Source organism: Protopterus annectens, chromosome 12.part0, assembly GCF_019279795.1.
Source record: "Protopterus annectens isolate FY-2018-M chromosome 12.part0, PAN1.0, whole genome shotgun sequence".
NCBI lineage: Eukaryota > Metazoa > Chordata > Ceratodontiformes > Protopteridae > Protopterus > Protopterus annectens.
In genome coordinates this window covers 350,884,079-350,910,216 of record NC_056746.1, presented here as the reverse complement: position 1 = coordinate 350,910,216, position 26,138 = coordinate 350,884,079, and the positions used below count along the sequence as shown (strand labels likewise).

At 42.9% G+C, this 26,138-nt stretch overlaps 1 protein-coding gene across 1 annotated transcript in view; it reads right to left on the bottom strand.

The window, feature by feature from the left end:
- The window catches only part of LOC122816562 (E3 ubiquitin-protein ligase RNF216-like), a gene marked incomplete in the record, with an annotated part of 2,262,287 nt that extends 2,238,710 nt beyond the window's left edge, over nucleotides 1-23,577 (bottom strand). Inside the window, 1 exon segment of the mRNA XM_044089426.1 lies at nucleotides 23,507-23,577.
- Nucleotides 23,578-26,138: the final 2,561 nt, after the last annotated feature.

Below are 26,138 nucleotides of genomic sequence, written 5' to 3'. Positions count from 1 at the left end.
CCCCAACGGGATTACTCAGCTTTTAGTTGAAGTCTTCGGTTTTGAAACTCGGCCGACCGGCACTTGCTAACTGCATCTGCTTCGGGCACTACATGACAAGAAAGACTGGTGTAATGACGTTGGCTGCAAGTTTTATAGCCCTGACGACCTGACGTCACGGAAGAAGAGACAGCAACCGATGTAGGACCCCAAGACTTTGTTAATCAGGCCGACTGAGGGCTACTGCAAGCAGATAACCCAAATGTAATTACTGCAACAATGAAACACAAAGAACATCTATCCTTTTTTGGCTCTGAGGTTCTTGGGGCTGATGAAGAAATGTCAACAGCAATAACCTCAATTGGCTGCGAAAGCTGTGGAGTCAATGAGGTGGAAGACTTAAGAAGTTTTTAGCAATTTCTCAGGAGGTCCAGATTTTTCAGAAGGGACTGGAGATGGCCTCTTAGCAGTTCTCTTTCTGGCTTGAAGGAGACTTTGTAGACTGCGAAGTAGCAGTGCCTAAAGCTTCCTCAAAAGATGGCTTTAGGAGACCTTTCAAAATTAACTAGTTTTTCCTCTCCTGTAATACTCGGGAGCTACAGGAGTGACAAAAGGTAAAAGCTTCTTGTAAGTGAATGGCCCCTAAGCAATAGACACGTACACTATATCCTTCTGTAATGGACATTTTCTGACTACATCTTGGGCACTTTTGAAGTCCGAAGGCTTGTGCTCTTTTTTTCTTTAGGTTCCTTAGACAAAGTAAATTTGAATGTAACAAAAAATCACTATAATCAAAGATATACAAAATCAAAGAGAGAACTAGGTCCTCTAACTTAAACGGGCCTAGCCCTGAGCAATAGCTATCGAAATTAAAGAGCTATGAAAAATACACAGAAGAAATCTAATACAAAGAATGTACTCTTAATATTATAGTACAAGACTGTAAAGCTAGAACACCACTATTTAGATCAATAGAGCTAACAAAAGCTCAACCAGTAAATTAACAGTAACAATTCTTTAAACTAAACTAGAGAACGATCTAAAGTAAAAGTTACCACTATGGGATACATGAGAAAAAAAGTACAGTTTTGTACCTACCATAAATGTAGATGTTCGAGTGCTAATACAACTGCAGTCATAACAGATGGGTTCTCCTGCCGTCAGGCGGGTCCTCGGCCAGACGAATTCCAAAGTCTAGGTCCGCCGTCGGTTGTCGTCGCTTCTTCCCTGACGTCAGTGCGACAGGGGTATAAAAGAACCAGCCGACGACATTTTCTTCAGTTTTTCTTGCCCCAGATGTCAGGTGCCCCCAGAAGGAAGGCAAAACAAATTTATGTAGTAAAGCAAATGCAATATAATCAAAAAACAGTAGTTGCAAGCAAATACACCATAAAAGAATACTCCAATGAGGTTGTATGAGGAGGTGCTAGCCATAAGGCCTGTCCCAAGAGGGGAAGGAGGGAGGGAAACCTGGACTGCAGCTGTATTAGCACTCGAACATCTACATTTATGGTAGGTACAAAACTGTACTATGTCCATCGTGCATACAGCTGCAGTCATAACAGATGGGTAGAATCCCAAAGCTAATAAAGGGGTGGTAGGCACTAAGTGGAAAGTACAGTTTTGTACCTACCATAAATGTAGATGTCCGATAGAAATGCATCTGCAGTCCTTACAAATGGGTTGTCCTGTCGTCAGGCAGCCCTTCGGTCGGCCGGATTCCAAAGTCTGGGTCTGGCTTCGGCTGGTGTCGCACTTCACCCGACATCATTGCTGCAGTTACTCGGGTATAAAGGTATCAGCCGACGCCATTTTCCTCAGTGTTTCTTGCCCCAGATGCCAGGTGCCCTCTAGGAAGGCTAAATTTTGATAAATGCCAATGATTCAAAATATTAGAGAGCAAACAAAAAATAAGCATGTATGTACATATATACAAACAAATACACCATAATAGATTCCCCCAGCTAGCTATAAGAGGGCAAATACCCTAGGAGTACCACAGAGGGAAGGAGGGTGGGTAATCCTGACTGCAGATGCATTCCTATCGGACATCTACATTTATGGTAGGTACAAAACTGTACTATGTCCTTCAAGGATGCATCTGCAGTCCTTACAAATGGGTAGAATACCATAGCCAAACTGGGGGAGGAGGAAAGATAGAATTATGGTGTAGTTAAGATCCCTTGCAAAACAGCAGTGGAAAAACCTGCTCGGGATCTAGAGTATAAAGGTAAATTATAATGCTTGGCAAATGTATGCACGGAGCTCCAAGTAGCAGCCTCTAAAATGTCTTTGGTAGCCACTCCTCGTAGAAAAGCTGTGGTAGTGGCTGTAGCTCTTGTAGAGTGAGGCTTGATGTTTTCTGGAGTCTTCTTTCCATGGTAGGAGTAACAAAATCTAATGCAATTTCCTATCCACTTAGATATTGTCTGTTTTGAAATTGCTTTCCCTTCCATTCCTGCTGCATATGCTACCAGTAGCTGGTCAGTTTTTCTATTGCTCTTGGTACTGTCCAGGTAGTAGCGTAATTGTCTGTGTACATCCAAGGTATGCAACAGTCTTTCTCCCCTGTTCTGTGGATTGGGGAAGAATGTAGGTAGGTGGATAGCCTGATTCAAAGATACTCTGGAGACCACCTTAGGCATAAAAGTAGGATTTGTTCTCATGGACACTCTATCTTGATGGAAGATCAGAAAGGGTTGTACTGCCATTAATGCCTGTAGCTCAGAAACCCTTCTTGCTGAAGTGATTGCCAGCAGGAAGGCAGTTTTCCATGATAAGTATTGCAATTCTGCTGTTGCTGCTGGTTCGAAAGGAGGTAGTGTCAATTTTTCTAGCACAAAGTTCAAGTCCCATGCAGGTAATGGTGGCTTCCTAGGAGGTTTTACATTTTTAATTCCTCTCAGAAACTGCCTGAGCAGAGGATGTGAGAAAACTGGAGGATCCAAGTCGTATTCTGCTGAAATAGCTGAGGCATGAATCTTAATGGAAGAGTAGGACAGGCCTTTGTGGAATAGCTCTGCCAAGTATTCCAGGATGTTGGCTATGTTTACCAGTGACACATCTTCCCCTTTAGCAGTACTCCAAATGAGATATCTTTTCCATTTTGCTGAATAGGTTTTCCTTGTTGAAGGTCTGCGAGCTTCCAAGATAATGTCCTTAACCCTTTGGGATAAATTTGGGTTAATTTGTCTTATGCAATGTTCCAGACAGTCAGCTGCAGAGTTTTCAGGTTTGGATGCAGGGTGCTGTAATTGTTCTGAGTTAACAGCAAGGGAACTAGGGGTAAGGGCCATATCTGTTCCCGAGACATGCTCCTCAGTAATGGGTACCAATGTTGCCTTGGCCAATCTGGAGCTATCAGAATGATCCTTGGACGGTCCTCTTTGATCTTCAATAGCACCTTGTGCATCAAAGGAAGTGGTGGGAATGCATATGCTGTCAGATTTTTCCAACTGAAGGATAGGGAGTCCACCTTCCATGCCAGTGGGTGGTACGTCCTGGTGCAGAATTTCTTTAATTGGTGATTGAGTGGGGATGCAAATACGTCTATTTCTGGGAGACCCCATTTTCGGTTTTGAAGATGTCCGGATGCAGCATCCATTCGTGGGCATCCGTGGTAGTCCTGCTTAATATGTCTGCTAGAGTGTTTTCTTTTCCTGGTACAAAGATTGCTTGTAACTGAATGTTGTAACTCAGGGCCACATTCCAGAGGTCCAGGGCCATCCGGCATAGAGGGTACGAATGTGTGCCTCCCTGCTTGTTGATGTACCACATAACTGTGGTGTTGTCTGTCCTTATCATCAATTGGCCTTGTCGAAGAAATGGCTTGAAAGTCTGAATTGCCAGTTTTACTGCCAGCATTTCCTTTAGGTTTATGTGTAGGGGCAGCTGTTCTTGAGTCCATAAACCTTGTATGCATTTGTCCATCATGTGGGCCCCCCAACCGAGGTCTGAGGCGTCCGTTGTGATGGTTTGGCTTGGTTGAGTGCTGTGGAAGGGCAGTCCTTCGTTTGATTGACAGGCCTGAGCCCACCATTGGAATTCTTGCTTCAGGCATGGAATTATTGGAATTTGAGTTTCTAGGCTGTGCTTGTGCCGAGACCATAAATTCCTTAGGTACCACTGTAGTTTTCTCATATGCAGTCTGGCATGTGGGACCAATATTATGCAGGATGCCATGAAGCCCAATGCTTGTAGGACTTTTCTTGCTGTTAGATGGTTTTGTTTTGTTAATGCCAAGAAGTAGAGAGGGAGTTGCTCCTGTTTTTCTACTGTTAGGAATGCCATTTGTTTGGATGTGTCCAGCTCTGCACCCAAAAAGGTTAACTTTTGGGATGGTATCAGCCTTGACTTTTTTATATTGACTGTATATCCCAGGGCTTGTAGAAGGTAAATGACTCTTTTCAAGTCTTCTGCTAGCTTGTTTTTGTTGTCCGCTTGTATCAGGCAGTCGTCCAGGTAAGGGTAGATTTGGATCCCCTGAAGCTTGCAATGAGCGATTACTGATGCCAGGCATTTCGTGAACACTCTGGGCGCAGTAGATAAGCCAAAGGGCAATGCTGAGAATTGATAATGCTCTGATCCTGCAAGAAATCTGAGGTATCTTCTGCAATTTGGTCATATGGGGACGTGCAGGTATGCCTCCTTGAGATCTAGAGTTACCAGCCAAGACTCCTTGCCCAGCATGGGAAGAAGCTGCTGTAGGGTCAGCATTTTGAATTTTGGAACAATGAGGAATGTGTTTAAAGCGGACAGATCTAGAATAGGTCTCCATTTGCTTTCTTTCCTTGGTACTAGGAAGAGTCTGGAGTAAAAGCCCTTTCCTTGCTCCATATATGGTACCTTTTCCACAGCTCTCATCTTTAATAATTGATTTACTTGTTTTAGAGCTTCTGCCTTTTGATTTGGAGGTAGGTTTGGCATTCCTCTCTTTCCTGGTAGAGTATGGAAATGAAACCTGTAACCTTGGCCTATTGTCTGCAAAATCCACTTGTCTCTTGTGATGGAATGCCAGTTCTTTGAAAATAAAGCTAGCTTCCCGCCTAAGGGTGCTTCTAGTTGTTCCCTGGTAGGCGGTGCCAGAGCCAAGTCACGGTGATTGTCCTGTAGTAGTGGTGGTGGTTGTGTCTGTGCCTCGCTGGTTGTTACCCTGCCACTGGCGTCACCTGTAGGCACCCCTGGATTGGCTTCTGCCTCTTGAACGCCTATTCCTGCCTCTCTGTGCTTTGGAGGAGTCTGGAAAGGACCAATTCTTGGAGGGCCAATTCCTGCTAAACCTTGGAGGTTGGACCTGTAAGAAATCTTTCACTGTTTGGACAGATTTTGCCTTCTCTTCCATCTTCTTCAGCACCTGTTGTGCAGGAGAGCCAAACAAATTGATCTTGTCCATGGGAGCATCTAATAGTTTTGATTTGACATGGTCCGTAAGGCCTGCTCTTTTAACCATGCATGCCTTCTGATAACGGTGCCAGTCATGGCTGATCTAAAGGAAGCCTCCAGTGCATCATAGCCGCATTTTGAAGAATGGTTACTAACTTGCTGAATGTTATGTACCATTTCCTGAACATATTTCTTGTCTAAAGGTTCATCAGAGGACAGTTTTTTGGTTAACTGGTCTAGCATAAATTCTTGATACTGGATCATATGAAATTGACAGTTCAAGGCCCTAGCTGACAGAGTAGCAGAAGTGTAAACTTTTTACCCCATCTCTAAGGACCTGGATTCCCTTTCAGAGAGGAGGGATTTTGGCAGAGGTAGATGCTACAGCCTTAGGCCCCTGGGAGATAGTCTCGATCTGCAAAAGGAGCCTTGTATAAATGGTGATGTGTGTCCGGGACCCTGTAGAACCTATCAGGCTTAGCAGGGGCCGGAGGTAATGAATCAGGAGCAGTACAAGCATCATCAAATGCATCATCTACAACAGAAAGAACTGGAGGTATAGCTAAAGGCCTATGTTGTGGTAAATGCAAAAAGGTTCTAAGCCTTTTTCTAGAGTCTGAAAAATCTTGGCCCTGCCACTGAAATTGTTCCCTCATAGCATGCAAAGTTTCCCCAAAGGAAAATTCCTCAGGCGGAGAGGCAGAAGGGATGGACTCTTCAGCATCAGAGTCTTCATAAGGGGAAAAAGGAGCCTCTGGAGGGTCTGTATTATCTGAATCATCAGAGGAATTATCTGTGGAAACTGGCTCAGGGGGCTCTTCTCTAGGCCTCTTCTCTGGAGGTGGGTGAGAGGCCCTGTCTGGGTGAGGTTGGGATCCCCGGATTAAAGAAATGAGATCCTCTGCTAGACTAAGCAATTGGGAACTGGAGATAGGCCTGTGAGAGGGGGGTCTTAACAGGTACAGATTTAGTAGCTTTAGCTGCTTTAGCCCTGGCAAAGGCCTTAATGGACATGGCTGCAGGAGGCCTAGCAGCTCCACGTGCAGGGGTTGAAATATCCAAGGGAATAGTGTCAGATAATTCCTGAGAAACCACAACTGCAGGTTGGATTTCAGAAGCCGATTCCACCAGGTTGGAAGAGGCCTCGGTAGAAGGTAAGCTTTCGGCTGAAGGAAGAACCGCTTGCTCGGTTTCAGCCGAAACAGAGACACTCACGGTTGTCTTAACCGCGGTTTCGGCGAAACCGCTGACCGCGAGTGTCGGTCCTTTCCTTGCTTTTGATATTTGTGAAGTCGGAGGATCCGACGGCATAATATAAGCAAAATCAGAGCCGAAAAACTGCTCAGCAAATTCCGACCGACGTCTAAGCGTCTGTCGGTTAAAAGAAGCACAGGCTAGACAAGTTGCTACGTCGTGGTCTGGGCCTAAGCAAGGTAAGCAGTAAGAGTGGAAATCTTTATGAGGTATTTGTTTCCCACAAGTTAAACAGTTATTCACTTTTTCTGACATCGGCTGAGGCAAGAAAGAGTCCCCAACGGGGTACTTAGCTTTTTAGAAGTCTTCGGTAGTAGTAGAAGTATTCGGTAGTAGTAATCTCTGGTTCTGACCAACCGGCACTTGTGAACAGCTTCTGCTTCGGGCGCAACGCGGCAAGAAAGACTGAGGAAAATGGCGTCGGCTGATGCCTTTATACCCGAGTAACTGCAGCAATGATGTCGGGTGAAGTGCGACACCAGCCGAAGCCAGACCCAGACTTTGGAATCGGGCCGACCGAAGGGCTGCCTGACGACAGGACAACCTATTTGTAAGGACTGCAGATGCATCCTTGAAGGACATCTAGGTGGAGCCAAGATGCCCTGCAAGACTGCAGTGGCAAAGCCCGCTCTAGTTTTGGAGTATAATGGTATGTGATAGTGCTTGGAGAAAGTATGTACAGAACTCCAACTGGCTGCTTCCAAAATATCTTTGGTAGGAACCCCCCTGTGGAAAGCAGCAGAGGTAGCCGTGGCCCTTGTGGAGTGAGATCTGATGCCTGTAGGTACAGTTTTACCATGAAAAGAGTAACAAAAGCATATGCAGTGGGCTATCCATTTTGAGATTGTCTGTTTGGAAATATGCTTCCCTTGAGCACCTGTAGCATAGGACACAGAGTTGCTCTGATTTTCTGAAAGGCTTTGTTCTGTCCAAATAATAACGGAGCCGTCTGTGAATGTCCAAGGAATGTAGTAGCCTCTCCACTTTGTTTTGTGGATTAGGGTAAAACGTAGGTAAGTGGATAGCCTGATTCAAGGCTACCCTGGATACTACCTTTGGCATAAATGAAGGATTGGTTCGTAACGAAACTCTGTCCTGATGGAAAATGATGAAAGGCTGCACAGGCATGAGGGATTGTAGTTCCGAAACCCTGCATGCTGAGGTGATAGCTAGTAGGAAGGCTGTTTTCCATAACAAATATTGCAGATCTGTTGAATTAGCTGGCTCAAAAGGAGGCAGGTTAGTTTTTCTAGAATTAAATTGAGGTCCCAAGCCGGTACTGGTTGCTTCCTTGGGGGTTTTATATTCTTAGCCCCTCTGAGGTACTGTCTTAAGAGAGGGTGAGAGAATAAAGGAGGATCAGTGTTGTACTCTGCAGAAATGGCTGAGGCATGGATTTTGATGGAGGAGAATGAAAGTCCACTGCTTAGCAGCTCGGCTACGTACTGTAGTATTTGAGGTAAATTCAGTATTCCAGGATTCTGACCCTTTTTCTCATTCCAGACAAAACCGCTTCCATTTTGAGGAGTAGGCTTTTCTAGTAGAAGGCCTTCTGGCCTCCAAAATGACATCCTTCACCCTCCTTGGAGAGTAGGGTCTGCTGTGAATTTAAGGAATCATCCATGCGGCTAGACTGAGTGTTTTCAGCTGACTGTGAAGAGTTTTGAAGTTGTGCTGAGTCAGTAGAAGAGGCATTAGAGGCAGGATCCAATGTGGGGAATGCGTCTGGCTCCTCAGGAGTGGGTACCAGTGTTGTCTTGGCCAGTCTGGAGCAATGAGAATCATCTTTGGTCTGTCTGCTCTGGCTTTTAATAGAACTTTGGCCAGCAGTGGAAGAGGTGGAAAGGCATAAACCGTCATTGTTGTCCAACTGAAAGAGAGTGCGTCCACTTTCCTGGCCTGTGGAAGAAAGGTTCTTGAGCAGAATTTTGTCAATTGGTAATTTCTGTGGGTGGCAAAGAGATCTATGTCTGGCCTTCCCCATGCTTGAATTATCATTGTAAAAACTTGAGGATGCAACTTCCATTTGTGTGGATCTGTCATATTTCTGCTCAGGTTGTCTGCCAGTGTGTTTTCCTTCCCTGGCAGGAATTGTGCTTGAAGTTGGATTTGCAATTCCAGAGCAGTGTTCCAAAGGCACACGGCTAGTCTGCACAGGGGACATGAACGAGTTCCTCCCGGTTTGTTTATGTACCACATCACTGTGGTGTTGTCTGTTCTTATCAATAGCTGCCCTGGATGCAGTAGGTCTTTGAAAGCCACAATAGCATTTATTACTGCTAGCATTTCCTTTTGATTGATGTGTAGGTTCATAGGTTTATACTAGGCTATCTGCCCTAAGGCATTTATAAGCCTAGCCCAAATTTTTGTGGCTTACGCCACCCCTTATATGAAAAATACTGTGCCCATTAGTTTGTTGTGCCTCTGTCCAGCAGTGACACAGAGATGATTCCCGGGATAAACCTACGATCTCCCATCCACAGGTCAAGATTTCTCTTGAACAGAGCCAGCGAGGTGCTCTGCCTCACATGGACTGGGATTTTATTCCACAGCATAGGGAGTCTCTGAGTGATAAATCTATCCCTCCAGCACGTCCTATTTATATCCGTGCTAAGGTTTAAGTTGCTTGCTCTAGTGGTTTTGGTGGATTTGGATTTTTCGAGGTGGAGCATGTCCATTAATTCCGGGTTGGACATGGCCTTGTATGTCAGGCACATGTCACCTCTGAGCAGATGGTATATGCAACTGAACAGAGCTGGCGTTTCTTCAATCTGGCAACATATGACAGATTTTGGAGTCCCTTTATCCTTTTGGTGAGGAACTTTTGGGGTCTCTCCAATTGCTGCAGATGTCGGGTGAGATACATCCCGAATGGGGCATTGTACTCTATCATTGGCCTGATAAGTGAAGAGTACAGGGGAACAATGACCTCACTAGATCTGGATGTGAATCCCTTCATGATAAGGTGGGCAATGTAGAAGGTCTTTCTAACCACTTTAGCAACGTGAGTGTCAAAAGAAAGGCCAATGTCAACCTGGGTCCCCAGGTCCCTGATAACCTCTTCTGTGCTTAGTGGATTGCCACCTATATGGTAGCTTGGGGTTACCTTGTTTTTCCCAAAGGGTATGACTATACATTATTTGGTGCTTTTCTTTTTGTGACCATTTGCTCTGAATGCACCGATCTGTCATGTGCGCCCCCCAGGCGTAGTCCGAGGCGTCTGTTGTGATGACTTGATTTGCTTGAGGCTTGCAGAATGGGAGACCTATGTTTCTTTGGCATGCTTGAGCCCACCACAGAAATTCCTTTTGAAGACATGGAATCAGTGGTATGATTGTTTCGAAACTGTGGCTGTGTTGAGACCATAAGTTTTTTAGGTACAATTGAAGTTTCCTCATATGCAGCTTTGCACATGGGATTAGCAGGATGCAAGATGCCATGAATCCCAGAGCCTGCAGGATTTTCCTTGCAGTCAGCCTGGTGAAGGTTGCCAGTTTTCTGAAGTATTGAGTTAATTGCCCTTGTTTCTCTGGCGTGAGGTAGGCCATCTGGGTGTTTGTATCCAAGCTGGCACCCAAGAAAATTATTGTTTGAGAGGGTATTAGTCTTGACTTCTTTTTGTTGACTGTGTATCCCAGAGATTTCAACAACATTATTACAAACGCCAGGTGTTTCAGAAGAGTGTGTTTGCTGTCCGCTTAGATCAGGCAGTTGTCCAGATATGGGTATATTTGTATCCCTTGAAGTCTGCAGAAGGCAATTACTGATGCCAGGCATTTCGCGAACACTCTGGGCGCAGTAGATAAGCCAAAGGGCAATGCAGAGAATTGATAATGGGATGAACCTGCAAGAAATCTGAGGTATCTTCTGCAATCTTGTCTGATTGGGACATGCAGGTATGCCACCTTCAGGTCCAATGTCACCAGCCAAGACTCCTTTTGCACAGCATGGGAAGAAGCTGCTGTAATGTGAGCATCTTGAATTTTGGTACGAGTAAGCATGTGTTTAGGATGGATAGGTCCAAAATAGGTCTCCAATCTTTGCCCTTCCTTGGTACCAGGAATAGTCTGGAATAAAAACCTTGACACTGTTCTTATGCAGGTACCTCTTGAATAGCTTTCATGTCCATGAGATCTGAAATTTGTTTTTGTGCCTCTGCCCTTTGATTGTGTGGCAGGTTTGGCATGACTCTCATTTTTGGAAGGGTGTGAAAGTGGAATCTGTAGCCTCTGTCTATAATGTCCAGGATCCATTTGTCTTTTGTGACAATATGCCAATTTTTCGAAAATAATGCCAGTTTTCCGCCTAAAGGTGCTGCCATTTGAGCCTTGCTTGGCATGCAAAGGGGAAAGTCATTGGGTCTGCTTTCTGAATGGCTGTGAACTACCCTCACCCCCTCTTGGTGTAGGTGTTTGCCATTGTCTGCCTCTAAATGATCCTTGAGATTGCCCTCTACCTCTCAGGCGCCTGTATCTACCTCTTTGAGGTCTGTCTGTGGCTGGAAAGGACCAATTTTTGAAGGCCAATTTCTACTGAACGTGGTTGTACCTGTAGGAAATCTTTCACTGTTTGCATTGATTTTGCCTTTTCCTCCATTTTCTTTAATACCTCCTCAGCTTTAACACCAAACAATACATCTTTTTGAAGAGGTGCATCTAGTAATTTAGCTTTGACATGATCTGGTAAGGTTTGCTCTTTGAGCCAAGCATGTCTACGTATGACTGATCCTGTAACAGCAGCTCTACAAGAGGCCTCTAAAGCATCAAAACCACATTGCAAGGTATGTTTACCCACTTGCTCTGCACTATGCAACAAATCCTGTAACTCCTTCAAGTCTGGTTGTTCAGGTTTGAGAACCCCTGATAAGAGTAATCAAATCCTCAGCCATTTTGAGCATCTGTTCTTTAGGCATGGGGCCTTGAGAGGGACCCTGTGGAGCTTGTCTTTTAGAATGCATGGCTGCTTTAGATTTAGTGTAAGCCTTAATGGAAAAAGAAGAAGGCGGCCTGAAGACACCTTGAGAGGTGGTAGGCATGTCTGAACTCTGAGTTTCCCCGCTAAGAGTGACTTCGGTATCTGTAGCCGGGGTGTGGGCCGAAGAGCCTGCGACCTCGGGCAGAGAAGACACCGCTAATGAAGTGTCATCAGTAGTCCGGGGCTGCGTAGGCGCCTCGCTGAGAACCGGTGCCCATGTAGTCGACTTTAGCGTGGTGTCGGTAGAAGTCGCGGACCTCGTATGTCGGTCCTTATCTTTACATCGTTTACTCAAAATTGGAGTCGGAGTATCCGACGACATGTTTTAATTAAACTTTTTGCCAAAATAGTGTTGGGCGAACTCCGCCCGACGGTTAATAGTGCGTCTGTTGAATGTAGCACAAAAACGACAGGCCGAGACGTCGTGGTCTGGGCCTAAGCAAGGTATACAGAGGGAATGGAAATCCTTATGCGGTATTTGCTTCCCACATGAAATGCAATTATTAACTTTGTCTGACATCGGTCTGAGGCAAGAAAAGTTTCAACGGGTACTTAGCTTTCAAGAAGACTTCGGCTGAAATATTTTCGTAAATCTCAGGAGCTGGCCGACCGGCACATGCGAACTGCTTCTGCTTCGGGCACTGCGCGGCAAGAAAGACTGAAGAAGATGGCGTCGGCTAGCTCTTTTATACCCCTGCTGCACTGACGTCAGGGAAGAAGCGACGACAACAGACGCCGGACCTAGACTTTGGAATTCGGCCGACCGAGGACCCGCCTGACGGCAGGATAACCCATCTGTTATGACTGCAGCTGTATGCACGATGAACATCTACCTATAACTACTACTATATTCTAATCATGAAAAGCTAACTAGTTATAAAAAACTGTAAGAAATACTTGAAAAAATAAACTTAGCCATGGCCAAGAAGAGCACTTCTGAACTCGTAAAGCAGCAAACGAGATCTGAGGAGTCATACCATTGCATGATGGGGTACCTATCTTGCCACGAGCCAACTTGAGACTTCGAGCTTCTGTAATCGACCAAGTGGTGCAGACAGTCTGCTCCTAACCCACACAGTAAGAATGTAGGTGAGACAGGACAACATAACATCTTAATTCATTGTAAGGCTCATCTGTAAAAAGGCTTATACTGTGGGCCAGATTCCGAAAAGAAATGCTGTCAGCGTAAGCGGTCACTTACACATGGCACATACTACACAGTCTTTTGGAATCGAGCCTGAGGTGTTTTTAATGAGATCTCAATGAAAACTATTAATATGAGTGGTGCAGCTCAGTGCATAAAATGCAAATGTGTCCAAAGTATATGCCTGCTTCCAGTACTTATCCATCAATTTTGACTCTGTGTTAAGAGGATGAATAGAAGTAGAGTCTTCAGATAAATTTTAGTGGTTGGCACCACAATCACAGTCAACTGGTGGAGTTTTTGACCAGAAGGGTTCTGTCTTTTGGTGGGCATACAATTTTGTCCAGCTTCCTGGGGAATGTCTCATATTCTGGGCTGCACCCATGATCTCCTGGATCCCCTACAGAAGACGGACAGCTCTCAACACAGACATCTACATCGCTGACACCAAAAGCCCGACAAAATACTGACAACAGCGCTACTGCAGAAAAAAGGAAAATAACATTTCCTTTTTTCTGCTAGCAGGGGGGCTATGCCACCCTGCATCCCCCAAGGGGGGCTCTGCCTCCCACACCCCCGTAACTTTAATACACTAACTCCGAGATCGCACTACAGTGCAGGAATGGAAATGTTCCCATTTCACACTATGGAGACTTGGCGCTTCCCTAATGTCAGTATTTCATGTGGCGGGCTTTTGGTGTTGGCGATGTGGGTGTTGCTGTTGTGAGCTGTCGGTCTTCCGTAGGGGACCCAATCTCCTGACCCCCAAGTCAGTCAGCTTGTCGGCTTTCATTACCAACCAAGATATAGACTGGGTTCATCTGACATCTCAAACAATACCTCCTCATCAAACCTCTCAATTATCCCCATTTTGTAGAGACACCCCCTGATGTTTCTCAAAATTTTGTTCCATTCCTCCTAAAACTGGAAATAATTTTGAAAAGATCTAAGATAGTAGTGCCAACATTTAAAATGTGTGTCTAATATGGGCCCTTTTCCTTGGTTATTTTTTTTATTTTGTTCCAAATTCTGTTGGTAAAAGTTGAGAGCTCTGCTCCTCATCCTGAGGAGATGGGGGTCTACAGGCAAAGATCTCCTCCGGCACATCAACTCTTGTATGTCACCAGAGGAGGCATCCAAAGGAGACTGAGGGGAACATCTCCATCCTCAGATTCCGTACATGATACAGAAGACTCCTAAGGGAGGGAAGTCTATGTGTTTCCTCTTACAAGTCCTCTTTCTCAGAAGTGCTGAGGAGTCGTCACCTGAATCTTTACAGGGCTGCCTCTGCTCCTAGGCAGCAAGTTTGAGGTCAGTGAAATAACTCTGAAGCATGAAAGCCAGAGCAGAAAGACAAGACTAAAAGAGGATCGATGGGAGGAACTGTGACTGGGGGAACCTAGAATCCACTCTCTTAGAAGAAATGATCCACCCCAGCACTTGGAAAGCTGTTCCCATCTCCAACAGATAAGAACAGCCCACTCCTACAGACCGATCAAATGCTCCTTCGAAGAGTTGGACAACACTGGCACAGGGACTCATGAAACCGTAAAAAAGCCAGCCCCAGTGAGGGAATCGGAACAGAGGAGTCAAAAGACAATGTCTCAGATACCATCAAAGGCCTCGGGCACTGTCTGTGGATCGGAGGCTGGAGTTAGCAAGTTGGATCCTCGAAAGAGAGCCAAAGAAGCAAAGAATGTAGGTCTTGGAGAGACAGGTTTCAGACAACAAGAGTTCCCAATAAATCGAAGCCTAGATTTAGGCAAGTGATGGAGCCAAGATAGGGGTGAACTAAATGGGGCCAACCACCATTGGAGCCAAAGGGAATGGAATAATGCCCAGTTCAATATGAGTCTTGAGAACTTTCTGCATAAGGGGACCAAATCTACCTCAGACTTACTCCTGCAAGACCCAAAGGATTGCACCAACATGGCAGACAGTCTGGAGGAAAGACGGTCCAATGGGCCACAAGCTAGTTTCTCTGCGAGAGTCCTGAATAATGATAGCATGCAATACTTCTGGATCCCTAAAAGACTGTAGTTAGGGATATGTACGGTATACTCCTCATTCCTATGAACATTTGTAGCCAGAATCAGAATCCTTGCTTTTTGACAGTTTTTAGACTTTTTAGATTCTTGAGGCTCTGGATGCTGTGGAAAGAGCCCTTGAGAAAATAGTACGATAAACTGCACAGCAAACTTTGAAAAACTGTGCAAAACTACTAGTCTAATTAGAAAGTCCTATCAACAAACACCAACTATAATAATAAATGACCAAAAGACCAACTTCAACTGTATATGGCTATAACAGAAGCACACTAACTACTACAATTCAGTAAAGGAAGGGAATGAAGAAGGTGACAGATGTCAAGGAGGGATTTAAAGTAAAACTGGCAAGAAAACACTAGGAAAAGACTGAAAAATGTTCCAAAATGAAGATACTATCAAATACTAACTAATCAGTTTGAGCACAGGAAATTATTAATATAAACATGAATGAGGTGGAGCACTTATCTACTGTGTGTTTCACTGTTAGTCACAAAGGCAACAAAACAAGAACTGAGATAACTAGGGGGACAGATGAATTATGGGAAGGAAGAATTCTTAAATGAGCTTAATGCTGAACTACTATTTCCACCTGATCAGATCCAAGCAGTAGTTCGAGGATCCACTCATCAGATCAGACAGACAGAGAATGAATATGATCATAACATTCCGATCTCAAAATACATGACAACTGTCATTCTGAACATTTAAGACCTGCTCTATCTAATAGAAACACAGCTCTAAAACTAACATAACCTACATGGATCTAATGAAAGCTCTGTTACTATACTCTGCATACTACGGACTGCTAAGAGGTGACCTGTGTCTGCCGCATAAGGCATCCTCCAACCCAGTACTGATGGACTTGCTGCACTTCAGCAAGTCAAATGGCATCAGAAATACTTGGTCTAGGGATTTAAACCTTTTCTGAAACATCAACAGAATGGTTTAGAGGGACAGATGCATCTCGCACAGGATACCACTGATATGGAACAGACTTCCCCCATCCACATAAAATTAATCACAGTCTATATTCAAGCACAACTTGGATCTATGGATGTGAAACAGAAAATTTACCACACAACTGTCCCCTACACTACTAATCGACAGAGGCAGCTCCTAAGTGCTTTATCCCATGCATGGGTCCCCTCAAGGGGAGGGTGTCCTAATGGTTAAGGCGTTTGCCTTACAAACACAAGGTGCAAGGTTTGAGTCTCACAAGGGATAATTGGCTAGGCTTACAATGGCTCGCAAGGGCAGTTAGCCTAATACTAACCTATGAACCTATGAACTATCTGTAGTACGATATCAAGTTACTCTCATTAGGGATAATATATAATTACCATCCATGGGATGGGCAAGTCCAATTTAAAAAAAAAAATGGAATAGGTTAATTTGAGCACACAGGAAAACTGGCTAGGCTTAAATTGGCCTGCAAGGGCAGTTAGCCTACTAGTTATCTTTCAGGTAAACAGTTAAATATGAACACAGGGTGTGCTACTTATCTAAACGGAGACTAACATCCAATAAACTTGTACTGTACGTGATCATAAAAGTAAGAATTTCACCAGATGTCGTATCCACCCTACTCCACTCAAATAGCTCCAGGTGTTTTAAACTGCCTGTGTGAATATTAACAAATCATGCAATTCAGTGATCACTACTGTACAATTAAGCTGCTTGTGTCAAACTGTTCCATGGCTCTGATTTTAAAACTGTTCTCAAAGACTGCTACAATACCTCTTGCCAAGCTTTCAATTTTATTTATATACTGAAGAATGCAATGTTTAAACTAATCACACCATTTAAAACCATATTTCAGTAAGCATGCAAACAAGATGTGTTTTCCTTCTGCTAGTTTTCAAAAGTCTAACTTGGGCCTGATGCTTCTTACACTTTCTAGCATTAGTTAAAATGATGACCTGGAAGCCAAGTGCAAAAATATTATTAAATAAAAAAAAAGTAACAAAAGATAAATATACTGCTAGAAATATGGTGAAACAGATGAACAGCATCTTTAAAAAAACAATTGTGAAAGACACATGCCATACCAGGTAGGATATTTGGTCCCTCTGCGCCCAACCAGGAGTGTGCTCGTCAAATAAGTTTTAGTTGTGAATATTTCTAACTAATCTACAGCTGCTCTACCTAATAGTTGATATTGCCTTATGTACTTAATATAGCAGCTTAGTCTACATGTAGAACGCAGCTTAGTCTACATGTAGAATGCAAAGTACTGCAAACTACTTTTAGAAAAATAAGGCAAGCTCTGTCCCCTTGGAATTTGAAGTATGAACCATGGGTCTTTCATACCCAGACCATCCCTGCTGCCCAACGGAGTGGAAAGAGCTAATCGCTGTCCCCTTGGAATTTGAAGTACGAACTGCCGGTCTTTCACACCCAAACCAGTCCTGCTGACCAATGGAGTGGAAAGAGCTAATGGATGCTCCATCTATCTCAATCAGATAAAAATATATGTAGTTACTACTTGTGTGCTTCTGTGTAACATGAGCACACACTCCTGGTTTGGTTCCACACTTTCCCCTGCCCTACTTGCTTTGTACTGTTCCCTCTACCTGCTCAAACAGCATTATTATTCTGCCATTATCTACATTAAACTGAGGGACAGACCATCTTGTTTAGCCCTTAAATCTCGTAATCTCAGTAGCAGCACACAGTTAGCTTTATACTATAACCAACCTACAGACCTTTCCTGATTGTCTTTCTTGATATTGCTGCTAAGCTGGTTTCTTCGGCTCAACCTCATCAGGTTGTGAACACTTGTGCTATAACTGGGTTGTAATCACTGCAGTACTGCCCCCCCCCCCCCCCCACACACACACACACACAGCAAATTCCATTCAAACGGATATCTTATAGCCCTGTAATCCCCCAGGGCTCCATTTTCTTTTCTTTTTTTTTTAATCATCTGTAGTCTCATATTTGGTCCCTCTGCATCTGACCAGGAGCGTGCTCGTCAAATAAGTTTTAGTTGTGAATATTTATAACTAAACTACAGCTGCTCTACCTAATGGCTGACGCTGCCCCATGTACTTAATATAGGGCATCAACCATTAGGTACAGCAGCTGTAGATTAGTTAGAAATATTTACAACTAAAATAGCTGCTCTACCTAATGGTTGATGCTGCCCTATGTACTTAATATAGCAGCATAATCTACATGTAGAAGACAAAGCACTGCAAACTACTTTTAGAAAAATAAGGCTAGGTAATACGATAAGGTTGTGGAACCACTTTTTATGTCCAACGGCACTCCTCTAGTGTTAGCTCAGACTATACCTTGTGTTCTATTGTACTAATGTCTTGTTTGTGCCTACATAGAACGATGTAGCAAATGTTAAGGCCATAGTGGCTGATTTAATACTGTACATTAATTTATCTGGTTTTTCACCTTAAAAGTTGTAATATATTGCATTCCTGACTAGTTTCTGTGTACTCTGCACGTTGTTGAGGACACTAAGGTTGTAGCGATTACTCAAATGCTCCACATCATAGCTTCTGTATTGTTTTATTTTAAAGCTCATGTTTCATTGCACTGCTGTATAATTACTGTTTCTGTGTACTCCACGATACATGCCGTAATGTCTATATATATATTCTAAAATGGAATACTTACACTAATTACTTATCTTGGGTAAAGTGCATACATATAAATCATTAATGCTTAATCAGTAGCTTTTTCATTTCATTATTTCACTATCCTAATTTTGTGGTTATTACCTGCTTAAAATTGCCTAAATATATCTTAAATATAAACTGTATTATACCCATTTCCATTAAGTGTTCCTTTCTCTGATTTTACTTTTTTGCTTATATTTTAGATCTGTCCCCTTGGAATATGAAGTATGAACCACTGGCCTTTCATACCCAGACCATCCCTGCTGATCAAAGGAGTGAAAAGAGCTAATGTCCCATCTATCTCACTCCGATATAAATATATGTAGTTATTACTTGTGTGCTTCTGTGTAACACAAGTACACACTCCTGGTTTGATTCCGCACTTCCTCCTGCCCTGCTCGCTTTGTACTGTTCCCTCTACCTGCTCAAACAGCATTATTATCCTGCCATTATCTACATTAAACTGAGGGACAGACCATCTTGTTTAGCCCTTAAAATCTAGTAATCCGAGTAGCAGCACAAAGATTTATACTACAACCAACCTACAGACCTTTCCTGATTGTTTTTCTTGGTATTGCTGCTAAGCTGGTTTCTTTGGCTCAACCCGCTCTGTTTGCCCTCACTGCGCTCGGACTCTCTCCTTTCTCCTACGCTACCCCCATTTCCACACACCCCTATTATCTCCTCAGATTTATACTTCATAGGTCACTCCTACAACTCCATATCAACCAATCACACCTTCCACCTTACTCTTCCACCCAACCAACTTACATTACCTTATCCACATATTACAAAATACCCACATTAATCCTCTAACATTTATACTTTTCCAATACTCATCTAAATTACAGAAACATATTTTAATTAGTACCACCTCTAGTCTTTACGTTGCCAATATATACATCATACCTAGTATACTCAAACATGTATACCTTCTACACTACTAATATGCCTCACAGTACTACTTACAGATGTCTATTTCTAACTATCCTAATACTACTTGCATGTTACCTCTTATCACTACCCCCTACCTCACTCACTACCTCGCCATTCCACCTCTACTGCATACTCTCCAATATCTACAACTCCACCCTCAACAATACCACAACTTGCCCGTCACACAAACACATTCCTCATATCCTTAAACCTTTCCTACTCTCCCACCTTTACAATGCAATTTCCACTAAATACAAGAAGTACATTACTAACCTCATCAGAACCAAAGTTAGTATTGCAGCTAAACTGACACTTAGTGTTGACATACATCCTAATCCTGCTCCAGCTGATATAAATACCCATTATTATACTTCTTCCCATAACACACCATCTTCCTAGAAAATCTAATGACATACTCATACTGAACATGAATGTCAGAAGCATTATCAAAGTACATGAACTACTTGCCAACCTTTCCCTGTATTCACCTGACATAGTATTACTGAGACGTAGCTTAAACCTGACATCTTCAATAATGAAATATGAGCTCCAGGCTACAACTTCATACGTAATGATCGAGCTTCCAAAAAAGGAGGTGTAGCCTTGATGTTTACAAATCAACTAAATGTAGAAATCCTGGATATATGTACATCACCCTTAGCCAATGCAGAAATTTTGCTTGCAAAACTAAAACTTAATTCCAAGAAAAGTGTAGTTATAATAGCTTGCTATATTCCCCCTGGTTTCAACTTAGTAACTCTTGAAACCTTACTCGAATGGACCTCTAATGCCTTCCAGCAAGAAACCATAATATTAGGGGACTTTAACATTAACTGTTTATCCTGTAATTCTAATTCTCCCAGCAGCTCCACCAACCTCTATGGATTTTCTCAGCTTATCCAGTCTCCCTCAAGAGTTGATAAAAACAACCACAAGTCAGTCAAGTACTTGAGTGGATTCTGACTAATAAACCAACACTCATCTCCCAATCAACCCCAGACAGCCTGAGTGACCACTTAACCACATTCATAATTAGACATCGCACAACCCAGGATAAACCCATCATTTTTCAAAATATCAGAAACAAAAGAAATTTTAATCCAACTACCTTGTTAATACCCTGAAAGCCTGTAATTGGACTCCTCTTAAGTACCTTAACTTAGATGAAGCTGTTAATTACTTCAGCTAAATCTTCTTGGATGTCCTCGACTCCCAAGCCCCCCCTTGGACCATAAGAATAAAATCTAACAATGCCCCCTAGATGACCAAAGACACCAGATCTCGGCTGAAATCCAGAGATAAAGCCTGGGTGAAATAGCATAAACCTAGATCACTCACTGACAGGCAAGCATTTTGGGAACTCCGCAATAAATCAAAAAAATGTGTCAAAACAGACAAAATTAGGTACCATCACGATATGCAAACCAGGTATCAAAATAATCCTAAAACATTTGGTCAGCAATTAACAATATACTCCATCCTGGTAAATCTGGCACTCCCTCTCCAACCTTAACAGATTCCAAACATAATGTTTCCACTCAAATCAACATACTTCAGATACAATTCTTAGAATCAAACTCCCAAAACTTTTCATCTTCTAACCCAGCTACAGAACTCCTTACTATCAGTAACGGCTTTACCGTCCATCCTGTCCCTAGAGACAATTAAAAAACACCTCAAGAAACTAAAGCTCATTACCTTAGCAGCTGACAACCTTCCACCTTAATTTTTAAAAATATCTGCTGATGCTGTTGCATACCCAGTATCCACTCTTATCAACCACTCCATATCAGAAAATCAAGTCCCAGACATCTGGAAAGTGTCTCACATTATCCCACTCCATAAAGGGGTACTTCAAAAGAACTAACCATCTATCGTCCCACAGCCATACTCTCACCCCTATCCAAAATATTGGAAAGGTGTAGCTACTCACAAATCATGGATTACCTTACCACCCATAACCTTCTTACCAACACTCAACATGGCTTCAGACCATACCATTGCACAACAGCACTTCTATCATTCATTCATACAGTCAAACACAGAAATAATGGTAACTTTGTGCCCGCTATCTTTCTTGACCTGTCTAAGGCATTCAATATGGTTAACCGTAACAAACTCATATCATCCCTCTCTGAACTAAACCTCAGCAGATCCACCATTACTTGGTTTCAAAGCTACTTAAACAGGCAGCAGCCAGTGCAGTGGAAGATGAACTCTCTCCTCTACTACCAGTTACACTAGATGTCCCCCCCAAGGCTCCATCCCGGATCCTTTTCTCTTTTCTATCTTTACTAATAACCTCCACTTCTCCACACTACATACTTCAGTCATCCAATACGCTGATGACTCCACTAATCTGTTCCTCTCGTGCTCTCCAAGAACTCCAACTAATAACACAGGCTTCTTTCCTCTTGGTAGAACAATGGCTTACCAACTCTCAACTAATATTAGACCCTAATAAAACTAAACTTCTCATATTTCCAACTAACCTCAAAACTCATCCTCTCACTTTATCACATCTCACAACAATACCAATATCTCTAGTCTCCCACAACAAACTCCTCAAACTCCTTGGTGGTGATAGAGACAGCAACCTGAGATTCGACAATCCCATTGCACTCACCATTAAAAAAGCACATAAAAAACTAGGAGAGCTATATAGAAATGGATATTACTAAACTTGAAACTTCAAAACTCCAAAACTCCAAACTCAGTGAACACACACTGAATAGTACAAACTGAAACTCCAAACTCAGCGAGCATGGTTCCAATAAAGGCTGTCCCTCCTAAATTGATAATCCACAAAATTAAACAATCGGTGGAACTTCATTTACATTCGTGTTGTGGTTTTGTGGATTACCAACTTAGGAGGGACAGCCTTTATTGGAACCATGCTCGCTGAGTTTGGAGTTTATCAGTTTGTACTATTTAGTGTGTCTAAGTTTTTTTGGTTACACTTGAAACTTGCTATTACAAAATTGCAAAATTCGCCTCTAATAGTCCTCATCTTACACACCACTGCCCAGTCCTGAAAAGACTTAATTGCCTCAAACTCCTCCATCTTCTCTATAACCAGCTCATATTTGCCCACAATATTTTACTAACCAGACAAAATCCCTGCATTACAAAACCTAATACATCCCTACTCCAGTACTAGAGTCCTACACTCCAATAATACACTTCTCCTTCAAGTCACTAAACCTTACATCTCTGCAAGATCCTCCCTATACTCAAATTTCATAGCCAAAAAGTGGAACACTTTGCCCACTAACATAACTGCAATCTCCTCCTTAACCTTATTCAAACAATCCCTAAAATCACACTTACAAGCCAAAAGGATATGCGACTAACTCTCCAGGCTAGACCTCAGGTCTCACAGGATTACCTCTTACACCTTTCTATCGAGCATTCATCCTCCCTTCAGCCTGAAATTCTCTCTCTTCCTTCCACTATTCATTCTTGTCCCAAGCCTAAACCTTAGAATATTCTCTGCATCTCTTCTACTCTGCCTTTAACACCTGTCATCTAACTTGTCTACCTAAAATGTCTCTCTCTTCTAAGAGTAAAGTCTATCCTAAACCATCCTTCCCGCATTACATTTACATCTTCACCTTTCAAACAGAGTAGTTTCTTTTAACTCACCCAGTTGCAAATGTTATCAGTTATTGACTACCATTATGGTTTTGATGTATTATGTAAAGCATCCTGCTCTGTATCTGGAAAATGATGTAAAAGGGAAAATGTCTCACTTCTGTAACTGTGAAATTGCAATCGATAATACTTAAGGCCATATGTGCTTTGTTATATATGGAGTGTTTCTCCCCGGGCCTCTGCTGAAAAAGGACTTGTGTCCAGTCAGATTTTCCCGGTAACCAAATGTAAAATAAATAAATAAATAAAATAAATAGAGAAGCATGTGATGACAGAGCAGATTTTATACAAACTGCAAAATAAACGCCATAAAACACCTTTCTTTACAACCACAATGTATACTTCTGATTCTGCTCAATAAAATTCTAAACAATCTGTACATCTGCTAATCATAACCACTTAAGTACTACACAACTTGCAGTTCTGTCTCTCTCTCTCAAAAGCAGATAGTCATATGGCAAGAAGAAACAATATTATGGAGTAGATAAGCAATTACTTACAAATTTAAGTCAGTGTAACGTCTGTTCAGAATGAGGTCTGCAACAAACTTTTCTTCAACATCTGGGAACCTTGCGACCTACATGAAAGGGAAGACTACAATGTCACCATAGAGTGTGTCTTAGAAAAAATACATGATCAGACAACAGAACTTTCATTTTTACAACCCCACAGCCATCTTGTTAAAATGCACTTAAAACAAATGCATTAAAATTCAAAACTGGCAGCGGTTACTGGATCTGTTTTTTTTAAAAACAAATAATTCTACAACTGACATCACAGAAAGTACAGTAGTATAAGTAAACTTGCAATAAAGTACAGTTTTGTACCTACCATAAATGTAGATGTCCGAACTGGATAGCATCTGCAGTCATTACAGCTGGGTTGTCCTGTCGTCAGGCAGCCCTTCAGTCGGCCGGATTCCAAAGTCTGGTCCGCTTCGGCTGATGTCGCCTTCACCCGACGTCATCTCTGTTGGTCTTCGGGTATAAAAGCATCAGCCGACGCCATTTTCCTCAGTGTTTCTTGCCCCAGATGCCAGAAGCCCTCTAGGAAGGCTAAAATTTTTGGATAGAATGCCAATGTTTCCAAAAAAGGTATAGGTAAACACAAAAATAAGCATGTATGTACATATATACAAACAAATACACCATAAAAGACTCCCCCCCACCAGTTAGCTATTAGGGGGGGGTAAACACCCTAGGAGTACCACAGAGGGGAAGGAGGGAGGGTAATCCTGACTGCAGATGCTATCCAGTTCGGACATCTACATTTATGGTAGGTACAAAACTGTACTATGTCCTTCATGGATGCATCTGCAGTCATTACAGCTGGGTAGAATACCATAGCCAACTAGGGAGGAGGATAAAGGAAGATTATGGTGTGTTTAGGATCCCTTGCAGTACAGCAGTGGCAAACCCTGCTCGATCTGGAATATAGAGGCAAATTATAATGCTTGGCAAATGTATGCACGGAAGTCCCAGTAGCCGCCTCAATAATGTCTTTGGCTGCCACTCCTCGTAAGACGGCTGTGGTAGTGGCTGTTGCCCTTGTAGAATGAGGTCTTATGTTCTGTGGAATTGGTTTTCCATGGAAAGAGTAACAGAATCGAATGCAATTTCCTATCCATTTGGAGATTGTCTGTTTGGAAATAGCTCTTCCTTCCCTTCCTGTTGCATAGGCTACAAAAGTTGGTCAGTCTTTCTGTTGCTTTTGGTTCTGTCCAAGTAGTAGCGTAGCTGTCTATGTACATCCAAGGTATGCAATATTCTTTCCCTCTGTTTTGTGGGTTGGGAAAGAAGGTAGGTAGGTGGATTGCCTGGTTTAAGGACACCCTGGATACCACTTTAGGCATAAAAGTTGGATTAGTTCTCATGGACACTCTATCTTGGTGGAAGATTAGGAAGGGTTGCACTGCCATTAAGGCCTGTAGTTCTGAAACCCTCCTTGCTGAAGTAATTGCCAGTAGGAAAGCAGTTTTCCAAGACAGGTATTTTAGGTCTGCTGTTGCTGCTGGTTCAAAGGGTGAAAGTGTCAACTTTTCTAGTACAAGTTTAAGTCCCAAGTTGGCAATGGTGGTTTCCTTGGGGGTTTTACATTCTTGATTCCTCTGAGAAACTGTCTGAGCAAAGGGTGTGAAAAACAGGTGGATCAAAGCTGTATTCTGCTGAAATAGCTGATGCATGTATCTTGATGGAGGAGTAGGACAGGCCTGAATAGAGAAGTTCGGCCAGGTACTCCAGAATATTAGGCATATCTATGTTTGACACATCTTTTCCTCTTTCAGAACTCCAGGTGACAAACCTTTTCCATTTTCCAGCGTAGTTCCTTCTTGTTGAAGGTCTGCGTGTTTCAAGAATAATGTCTTTAACTCTTTGGGAAAGTTCTTGATTAGCTGCTGCTATGTGATGTTCCATGCAGTCAGTTGTAACGCTTTCAGGTTTGGATGTATGGTGCTGTAGTTGTTCTGAGTTAGCATCAAGGGCATCAGTGGTATTGGCCACATATTGTTCCGAGACATGCTCCTCAGCAGAGGGTACCAGTGTTGTCTTGGCCAGTTTGGAGCTATCAGGATTATTCTTGGCTGTTCCTCCTTGATTTTTAATAATACTTTGTGTATCAAGGGAAAGGTGGGAATGCATATGCTGTTAGGCCTTTCCAGCTGAAGGAGAGAGTCCACTTTCCATGCTAATGGGTGGAATGTCCTTGTGCAAAATTTTGGAGCTGGTGATTGTGGGGTGATGCGAATAGATCTATCTGAGTCATTCCCCATTTCTTTGTGATGGTCTTGAAGATGTCCGGATGCAGGTGCCATTCGTAAGCATCGGATGTGGTTCTGCTTAATATGTCTGCTAGAGTATTTTCTTTTCCTGGTACAAATATTGCCTGTAGCTGGATGTTGTAGCTGAGTGCCAGGGTCCACAATTCCAAAGTCAGTCTGCATAGGGGTACGAATGAGTGCCTCCTGTTTGTTGATGTACCACATGACTGTGGTGTTGTCTGTCCTTATCATCAACTGACCCTCTTTGAGAAATGGTCTGAACCTTTGGATTGCCAGTTTTACTGCCAGCATTTCTTTTAGGTTGATGTGCAGGTGAAGTTGATCCTGAGTCCACAATCCTTGCACGCTTGTCC